We start from the raw sequence: 10,491 nt of genomic DNA, 5'->3' as shown, positions 1-10,491 counted from the left end.
TGGGGGCTGATGGAGAGGCACTAACTGGGGGGCCTGGGGGCTGATGGAGAGGCACTGGGGGGCCGCTGGTGAAAGGCACTGGGGGGCTAGTGGAGAGGCACTGGGGGCTGGTGAGAGGCACTGGGGGCTGATGGAGAGGCACTGGGGGCTGATGGAGAGGCACTGGGGGCTGATGGAGAGGCTACTGGGGGCTGATATATGGCTACTGGGAACTGCTATGGGCTACTTGGAGCTGCTATAAGGCTACTGGAGGCTGCTATGAGGCTCTTATCTGAGGTCTGATTGGGGGGTAATTCATATTGGGGTCTGAGCTGAGGTGTGATCTGAGGTCTTATTGGGGTCTTATTAACAGCCCCAATAAGATCCCCAATGTTATCTGAGGTCTGATTAACATTGGGGGTCTGATTGGTGGTCTGATTGGTGGTCTGACCTGAGGTGTAATTCATTTTTTTATTTTTTTTTCCAGAGCAGCTTGGAGAAAAAAATCCTCACAGTCTCCCACACTTCTTCTGCCCGGCCAAGCCTGCCAGCACCCCTGAGGCCAAGCCTGCCAGCACCCCTGGGGCCAAGCCTACCAGAACCCCTGAGACCAAGCCAGCCAGCACCCCTGAGTCTTCAGAACTGTAAGTAAATTATATATAAGGGGAGCTTATAATATGAAAGCGACGAATTTCGCCTGAACAGTCATATAGAGCAAATTCAAGTTTTTGTTTACGTTTTATGTTGCACTGAATTTTCTGTGAAATATATATATATATATATATATATACACATTCACCTAAAGAATTATTAGGCACACCATACTAATACGGTGTTGGACCCCCTTTTGCCTTCAGTACTGCCTTAATTCTATGTGGCATTGATTCAACAAGGCGCTGATAGCATTCTTTAGAAATGTTGGCCCATATTGATAGGATAGTATCTTGCAGTTGATGTTGATTTGAGGGATGCACATCCAGGACACGAAGCTCCCGTTCCACCACATCCCAAAGATGCTTTATTGGGTTGAGATCTGGTGACTGTGGGGGCCATTTTAGTACAGTGAACTCATTGTCATGTTCAAGAAACCAATTTGAAATGATCCGAGCTTTATGACATGGTGCATTATCCTGCTGGAAGTAGCCATCAGAGGATGGGTACATGGTGGTCATGAAGGGATGGACATGGTCAGAAACAATGCTCAGGTAGCCCGTGGCATTTAAACGATGGCCAATTGGCACTAAGGGGCCTAAAGTGTGCCCAGAAAACATCCCCTACACCATTACACCACTACCACCAGCCTGCACAGTGGTAACAAGGCATGATGGATACATGTTCTCATTCTGTTTACTCCAAATTCGGACTCTACCATTTGAATGTCTCAACAGAAATCGAGACTCATCAGACCAGGCAACATTTTTCCAGTCTTCAAAAGTCCAATTTTGGTGAGCTCATGCAAATTGTAGCCTCTTTTTCCTATTTGTAGTGGAGATGAGTGGTACCCGGTGGGGTCGTCTGCTGTTGTAGCCCATCTGCCTCAAGGTTGTGCGCGTTGTGGCTTCACAAATGCTTTGCTGCATACCTTGGTTGTAACGAGTGGTTATTTCAGTCAACGTTGCTCTTCAGCTTGAATCAGTCGGCCAATTCTCCTCTGACCTCTAGCATCAACAAGGCATTTTCGCCTACAGGACTGCCGCATACTGGATGTTTTTCCCTTTTCACACCATTCTTTGTAAACCCTAGAAATGGTTGTGCGTGAAAATTTTGGGGTACTTATAATCCCTATATCCTGCGATATAGCTATACATTATGTTATTAATCATTTTCGTTCTGTAGATATGTCAAAAAACGTACTTTTATAATATGCTAATTACCTGTCTACCAGCAAGTAGGGCGGCTACTTGCTGGTAGTAGCAGCAAAAAAACACCCCCTCCTCCTGTTGATTGACAGCATTTCAAAAATCGCGCGCCTGTGTTGATTCTGCGCAGGCGCTCGGAGATAAGGAAGCTCGCCTCCTCAGCACTCTCTCAGTGTGTCTGCGCCGATGACGTCACCGAAAGAGACTGCAGCACCAGCAACTTGGATAGGAGCACATTCAGCTTCTGCTTCATTGGATGAGTGCATGCTACTGTTGTCTCTTGGCAATCGCTTTGGTGATCGATTGCTGACGGAATGACTGACGAGGAGTAGGAGGAGGAGCAGGAGCATCAGGACCAGCAGATGATGGGAAGGATAGACTGCTCCCTTCGGCTGAGGTGGTGGAGCCTAAATTGTCTGAAATTGGGTGCATGTCAATGGGTGATGCAGCAGTTGCTGCAGCAAGCTGGACCACCACATCGGAGGCACGGTTCTCCCAGGCCACTTTATGGTGATGCTGCATATGTGAACGCAGGGCCGTGGTGCCAATATTGGCACCTTGGCCACGCTTCACCTTCTGACCACATATCCTACAAATGACCATGTTCAACTCTTCTGGCGGCTTAAAAAAACGGCCACAACACTATGCACTGATTGACTGCTACCGCCGCTGCCTGCTTGAGCCCCTGCACCGCTACTTCCCAGGCAGGTAGGCTCCTGCGAAGCGGGTGGTCTACCCTGGGTGCATTTGGCTCCTGACCTCCCACTGCTGACTCCCGGCTACGCTAGCGACTTGCTGGCTATGCCACTGGCTCAAGGACAAGCTGACACCCTCTTCTCCCCATGATGATGAAGTCCCTTTGTCACCCGGCTCCCAAGTGCGATCAGCTACATCATCATCGAGTAGTGTCTGCATGTCACTGATATCCTCCTCAACCGTCTCTGGGTCAGGAGCCTGACCGCTCTCAACACCAGCTCCCATGCCACTCTCCTCATCACTACTTGCCCGCCTAGCGGATGAAGCGTCGGATGTCTTCTCCACATCTTGGCTGGGCAGTAGCTGCTGACTGCCCTCTAGTACCTCTTCCTCGCTGAAAAGTGGAGCAGAGCCTACAGCATATAATACTTCTCTGGCTGATGGAACAGAAAAGGAAAGAGGCAGGTTGAGGACTGGTGAGGACACAGGGCCTGCTCCCGGGCCATGCCAACTAAGGGTTGTGTCTGACGAACCCACCGACCCTGACTCTTGGCTGGGGGTGTCTGATGTAAGTTTCAACGAAGTCGAAGATCGAGTCAACCATTCAAGAACTTCTAGGTTGCTGTTCAAGACACGACCACTAGCTGACGCCGGGAGCTCAGGCCTCTCAAAGTGACCACTGCTGCCACGGCCCCTTACTCTGCTGCAACCTCTGCCTGCGTCTGAAACATTTAGGCCTCTGCCACTCCCCTGTGCAGGGTCTGGCACTTCTCTGCCTGACATACTGTTAGATCAAATAACTAAATATTAGATCAAATATTTTTTATTTCGCCACAAATACACAGAAAACAGTGCTTTAGAATATATTACTTCACCGCTAAACGGCAAATAGGCCCTCATTTTTTTCTATTTTTACACAAGAGGCTTTTTAGCAGATAAGTGCAACAATGAAATGCAAATATATTTGTATTTCACCAGTAATACACAGCAAACTGGGCTGTAAAATATCTCACTGCACAGCTGAACAGCAATTAGGCCCAAGTTTTTTTTCTATTTTTACACTAAAGGCTTTTCAACAGATAAGCGCAACCATGAAAGGTGAATATATTTCTATTTCACCAGTAATATACGGCAAACTGGGCTGTAAAATATCTCACTGCACCTCTGAACTGCAATCAGGCTCAAGTTTTTTTTTCTGTTTTTACACAAAAGGCTTTTCAACAGATAACTACAACCATGAACTGCAAATATATTTGTATTCGCCAGTAATACACGTCAAACTGGGCTGTAAAATATCTTACTGCACCACTGAGCGGCAAAGATGGTTTTACTTTTTCCACTAATACACACAAAAAAGTGCTTTAAAACAGATAAGTTCACTGCTGAGCAGCAAATATATTTTACTTTTGCCACTAATACATGACAAAAAGGGCTGTAATTTACGCACTTCACCACACAATGGCTAATTAGCCCTTTTTTCCCCACTAATAAAAGCAAAAAAAAAAATGCTTTAGAACATATAACTGCACCGCACTAAGGCAAATAAAACATAGAAATATTTACTTGTAATAAACCCTGTTAATGCCTGTATCAAACAGCACTTGCACCCTAATAAGAATGGTTTGCTGGAATTACAGAGCTGTATTCCGGCAATTTGTATCAGTTAGTGCTGCAAGGTGTAATAGGATTGTTCCTATTACCCAGGCTGTCACCTCCCTGACTGAACCCTGTTCAACAGAAATGCAGTGGAATGATTCCTCTCTATCCTTTCCCTACACCCTGAATCATCTTTCCCTGCACAATGACACATTTTCTATCACTGTCCCTAGCGCCTGCATACGCATCTCTCCCTGCACTAGGTACGCTGGTAAATCGCAAAATCTAATATGGCTGCCGTATTTATACGGCTGTGACATCACAGGGCTGGCTGACTGCTGATTGGCTGCATGCATGTCAGTGTGGGTGATCCTGCCTTCCTAGACTTCCTTTTTCCATGTCCTCACACATGCAGCAGCCATTTTAGGAAAAATGTGAGTCGTTACTACGAAGCGCAAGGAAATTCGCATTCAGTGCAAATACATTTTTTCCTGAAATTCGGATCGAATACCTCTTCGTCAGCTTCCATTCGCTCATCTCTACATATAGCTTATGGCATGCAAATCATGGAACTAGCTTAGATATATTAAATACTAAAGGACTTGATTTTTCTTCAAGCCTAAGCCGGCAGGCATCCTCCTGCATGGTTCTCCTAAACTGCAACTTGTTACATGCTCTTCATGTGCTCTTCACTTGTTATACCTGAATACAACACAGGAACATTATAAAGGATAGCTATTGCTTACTGTTACATAGAAACATAGAAACATAGAATGTGTCGGCAGATAAGAACCATTTGGCCCATCTAGTCTGCCCAATATATCTGAATCCTATGAATAGTCCCTGGCCCTATCTTATATGAAGGATAGCCTTATGCCTATCCCATGCATGCTTAAACTCCTTCACTGTATTTGCAGCTACCACTTCTGCAGGAAGGCTATTCCATGCATCCACTACTCTCTCAGTAAAGTAATACTTCCTTATATTACTTTTAAACCTTTGCCCCTCTAATTTAAAACTGTGTCCTCTTGTGGTAGTTTTTCTTCTTTTAAATATGCTCTCCTCTGTTACCGAGTTGATTCCCTTTATGTATTTAAAAGTTTCTATCATATCCCCTCTGTCTCTTCTTTCTTCCAAGCTATACATATTAAGGTCTTTTAACCTTTCCTGGTAAGTTTTATCCTGCAATCCATGGACCAGTTTAGTAGCTCTTCTCTGAACTCTCTCTAGAGTATCTATATCCTTCTGGAGATATGGCCTCCAGTACTGCGCGCAATACTCCAAGTGAGGTCTCACCAGTGTTCTGTACAGCGGCATAAGCACTTCACTCTTTCTACTGCTTATACCTCTCCCTATACATCCAAGCATTCTGCTGGCATTTCGTGCTGCTCTATTACATTGTCTTCCCACCTTTAAGTCTTCTGAAATAATTACTCCTAAATCCCTTTCCTCAGATACTGAGGTCAGGACTGTGTCAAATATTCTATATTCTGCCCTTGGGTTTTTACGCCCCAGGTGCATTATCTTGCACTTATCCACATTAAATTTCAGTTGCCAGAGTTCTGACCATTCTTCTAGTTTTCCTAAATCCTTTTCCATTTGGCGTTTCCCTCCAGGAACCTCAACCCTGTTACATATCTTTGTGTGTTACGTATTACCCTTTGAAGCACGCTGCTTCTGTGAAATGTAGGCCAGCAGAGTAGGCGTGGTAGAAGGCAAGAGTGGTGTAAATGGACTGGGGCAAATTAGGGATGTCCTCACGGTTGTTAATTCTGACTCTGACCTTCGCATAGGCCGCAGTAGATGGAGGGGCAAAATTTTTCCCCTCAGGGCACACCCTGGGCTGACAGTTCCTGCCTAGTGGTGGCTGGGGTGCCCTTGATAGTGGATGTTTGGCAGGGTGCAAGGCAAGAGAACTGGGGCAAAGGACCGGCAAATTGTGTAGACAGTAATCAGGTTAGCACAACACTGCAACCAAGACCAGTTTAACTGTTTCCTCCTCCCATATATAGCATTTTTGCATTCACAGTGCATAAATCCCAATAAGGATTACAGTAAATATTTAACTAGTGAACCTGATTATTTAGCTTTAACCTTGTAGCAGTGATGGGTCACAGCACCTCTGTGTATATATATATATATATATATATATATAGGTCAAACTGATAAGCTAGATTATAGGGTCAGAATCCTTAAGAAAGTAGCTAGATTCTCTGTGGGATCAGTGTCACAGCAAAGGAGGCTACATTCTGGGTAGCACACTAACCAAAGGAAATAGACCAGCAAGAGTTCAATTAGCTATCACTAGCTACAGCTGGCAGTACCAGATTTATATAGTGTGGTCTTCACAATGATTGTCTGAGCAAAATCTATGTTCAAAAATAGAGCACTGTGAATAAATGGAAGGGATCACTGCTCTAGAGGCAGAACAGAGCTCTGGTTTAGAATACAATTCATCACTGCTCCATCCAGAGATGGTACAGAGCACTACATTCAGACTGAAAGGATCACTGTTGACATAAGGTCAGGCACATAAGTAACTACATTAAACAGCTTAAAGGCTACTTACACCTTTGGGGGCATTGTACTCTTTATGAGATAAAATCATTTTTACAATTGGTTTGTATTAAAAATATGTAGTCTTTTTCTCTGTACAGGGCTGAGATGCTCTACCATCAGGATCTGAATTTTCTCTCTGCTCAGTCAGACAGGGAGCAGACGGGCTACTTATCTCTGCTTTCTGACCTTATAACAACGCTCATCAAAGCTCATTCCTTATCTTACTGATAATAATGTAACTTAAATGAGTGTTTATGACCTCTTAGTAATTTAGAGATATGGGTTATTAGATGACCAGCAGAAAGTGAAAGTAGGATGCACACAGCTAGAAAAACTTTTAACCCTTTTAACAGAACGGACCAATACTTTTAATAAGACAAAAAAAAAATATATAATTTTAGCCCCAAATTAGTAAAATGCAATCATAAAAAAATTTCCTCAAAGTTGTACATAGCCTTTAAGCTAGTATGTTAGCTGGCATACACATTACATCATATCAATAAAGTGGAAAAGGCTGCTTGGATTTTTACCTATCACAGAAGAGAATGACTTTTCATCTAAAACTTAAAGTGGTTTGTTGTCGCTGTTATATTATGCTACTAGGTTCTTCTTTGTGTGGTGCCGAATCAATTAGGATTATAAGTATGAGCTCATACAGCTTTCTCAATGAGACCAATACAGGCTGGTATCATGGAAAATATGCATATCTTTAGTCCAGTCACATACACATATATATAGGCAATATGAGGTAGCCAAAAAGGGTGGTCCTAAATAAGAGTTTATTGGCTCTGTGACAAAAAGGGAGTAGTTTACAAACTTTATCCCTGAGTTTCATTGGCACATTTGAAACTAGCAACTTAACTCCCCCTTTCTTTCCCCAATAATCTGAAAACAAAGAAAATGTGCACGAGGCTCTTTATTGATTTTTTATATCTAGTGGAGGAAAATGTGTACTACAGTAGAGAGAGAGAGAGAGAGAGAGAGAGAGAAATAAAACCCTGTCTCTCACAGGTTCTGCAGTTTTTTTAAACTGATAATCTATCCTCTGGATAGATAATCAGCATCTGATTGGCGGGGGTCCGACACCCGGGACCCCTGCCGATCAGATGTTTGAGAAGGCAGTGGCGCTGGCAGTAGCGCTGTGGCCTTCTCACTGTTTACCTCAGGCCCAGTGACGACACGACTAGTATCACTGACCTGGGCGCGGCTAAGCGCCATTCAAGTGAACAGAGCTTAGCCCCGCCCAGGCCAGTGATAATAGTCGTGACATCACTGGGCCTGCGGTTAACAGTGAGAAGGCCATGGTGCTACTGCCAGCGACGCTGCCCTCTCAAACAGCTGATCAGCAGGGGTCCCAGGTGTCGGACCCTCGCCGATCAGATGCTAATGATCTATCCAGAGGATAGATTATCAGTTAACAAAAAACTACAGAACCCCTTTAACTTTTACTTCTAGATATTAAAATAATACCCCACAACATATAGAGGATATGATAACATACTGTGCCAAAATAGATAAAAACCTACGGCTACGAACAGCCTGTTACAGTGGGACAGCTATCACCCCGTGAGTCTGAAACGGGGCATCCCTAAGGGACAATAGCTTTGGGTTAGAAGGAATTGTTCCTCATATGAATCCTTCTATTGTCAGGCTGCGGACATGCGTAAAAGATTTCTACAACGAGGACGTCCTTAGAGATGCCTTTCAACACTCCAGTAGAATCGACCGTCACTCCTTATTAGTAAATAATGTTCGAAATGACCAAGATAAGACCAATAATGTCATTAGAATCATCGGCACATATGATTGTGAAAACCAGAGAGTCAAGGGTATCCTAAGGAGATATTGGGATATCCTTCTTGCTGACCCTGATGTAAAAGATGTTATCCCTCCAGTACCAGCAATTACGTATAGACGTGGAAGATCTTTAAGAGATAGGCTGGTACACAGCCAATATCAAAGACCGACAAGAGCAACAACATGGCTCAATCCTAAGCAGATGGGCACTTAGAAATGCGGTGGGGATTGCATTTGTTGCCCCTTAATTTTGAAGTCTAAACTATTCACCAGCAGCAGTACAGGGATAACATATACCATGCGCAATTTTGCAAACTGCCACACTCAGGGAGTCATCTATCTCTGTACCTGTGGCTGTCCTTTAAACTATGTCGGTAAAACTAAATGCGAATTAAGGAGACAAGTTGGTGAGCATCTAGGTGATGTGAGACACTCTCGGGATGTATTTATTTGTATAATTCTATATTTAAGCCTTTATTTCCACCTAGCCCAAAATATGAATGACATATACCGTTAAATATGCCATTCCACTTGCCTTCAGTTGTTCTAACCGTTGCTATGACTCCCCCTAGTCCCTGTGCACGCTCCCTGATGTGTTCCATACACCGGAAGCATCATCGGCGGAAGCGCTGACGCACTTACGGTATTGGAATCACATGTGCGTTCCATGTGCTTCGCGTGCGCTCCACCGATCTGAAGTAGTGCATTTATTAGTGCCGGCTTTGCGATTAGCTGTCTGAGGAGGAGGGGGGTTCTATTAGTGTCAAATTCAAGCTATTTAAGCCTGATTAACCATTATGTGAGTGCACCTTACTACACTAGGACGCCTATATCATTCTGCTATTTTCATTGATGCCTATGAACACTGGATTACTTACCTTTGGTCCCCTGATGAACCAGCTCGAATGACACTGGGGAAACGCGTCGGGACAAGCATTCATCATATCCACTGGCAGGGTCACAGTAGGTGACAGCAAGGGCTTAGCCACCAAGAGGTGGGGTCGCCCCTTTCGGGGCGGGTGCTCCGCCTTTAGGCAGAAGTAGCTTTTAGGGATACACCAGGGAAAAATTCCCCCCTGTCCTGACCTCACTTCTTGTATGCCAAGTATTCAAGCCCTCAGTCTCCAAACTGTAAAGCCTCATGCACACGTCCGTGGAACACAGACCATGAGATGCCTGCCTGGATACCTGCTGAGTGCAGAAGTGCAAGGCGTCATTGGTTGCTATTACGCTGTGTGCCTGCTATGGACATGCCCAAAGTAAGGCTCTGACTTCTCTATTTTGGCACAGTATGTTATCATATCTTCTATTTGTTGTGGGGTATTATTTTAATATCTAGAAGTAAAAGTTAACTTTAATATGAAAAGCCATTCTCTTCTGTGATAGGTAATTTCTGTACTTTTCAACTTTATAGTTTTTGTCAGTGATAGTGCTTGGATTTTTAGAATAGTTTATGTGCATGTTCCTTGATATACAGTCATTTATTTTTTTACATTTGTGAGCATACCAATATTTCACTTCACTTACAGTATATAAAGGTTATATTATATAATATACAAAGCATGCTAAAAAAAGAAATCAGGTACCTGCACGATCCCCTTAAGACACTGGGTGTCCAGCGAAACATCAGTAGGCAGGAAATCTATGTGTGTGTGATTTTAGTAAGAGTGGATAGCAGAGAGGGAACTCCTCAAGAGGAGTAAATTTATAGCTAGCACAGCGAGACATCAAGTGTAGAAACGCAGGCAAATAGCTGGAGCACAAAGACTGAAGGTGGAAACGACTAGCAAATATGCTGCTGTAAAAGTCAATGGGACCATGAAAAAACACAGAGGCACACAAGATTGTCATCCGCGTCCGTTTTTTTCCTATCATTTGCATGGCAAACTTGACTTAGACTTTTTTTTACTTTCCTTCATGTCTGGTGATCCTCCAAAAATAAAGGAAGGCACACAGAAACAAAAATGGAAACGGATCACGGAACAACGGAACCCCATTTTGCGGA

This window comes from Bufo gargarizans, chromosome 3 (assembly GCF_014858855.1).
Source record: "Bufo gargarizans isolate SCDJY-AF-19 chromosome 3, ASM1485885v1, whole genome shotgun sequence".
In the NCBI taxonomy this organism is placed as follows: Eukaryota; Metazoa; Chordata; class Amphibia; order Anura; family Bufonidae; genus Bufo; species Bufo gargarizans.
Note: the sequence above shows the minus strand (reverse complement) of the source record.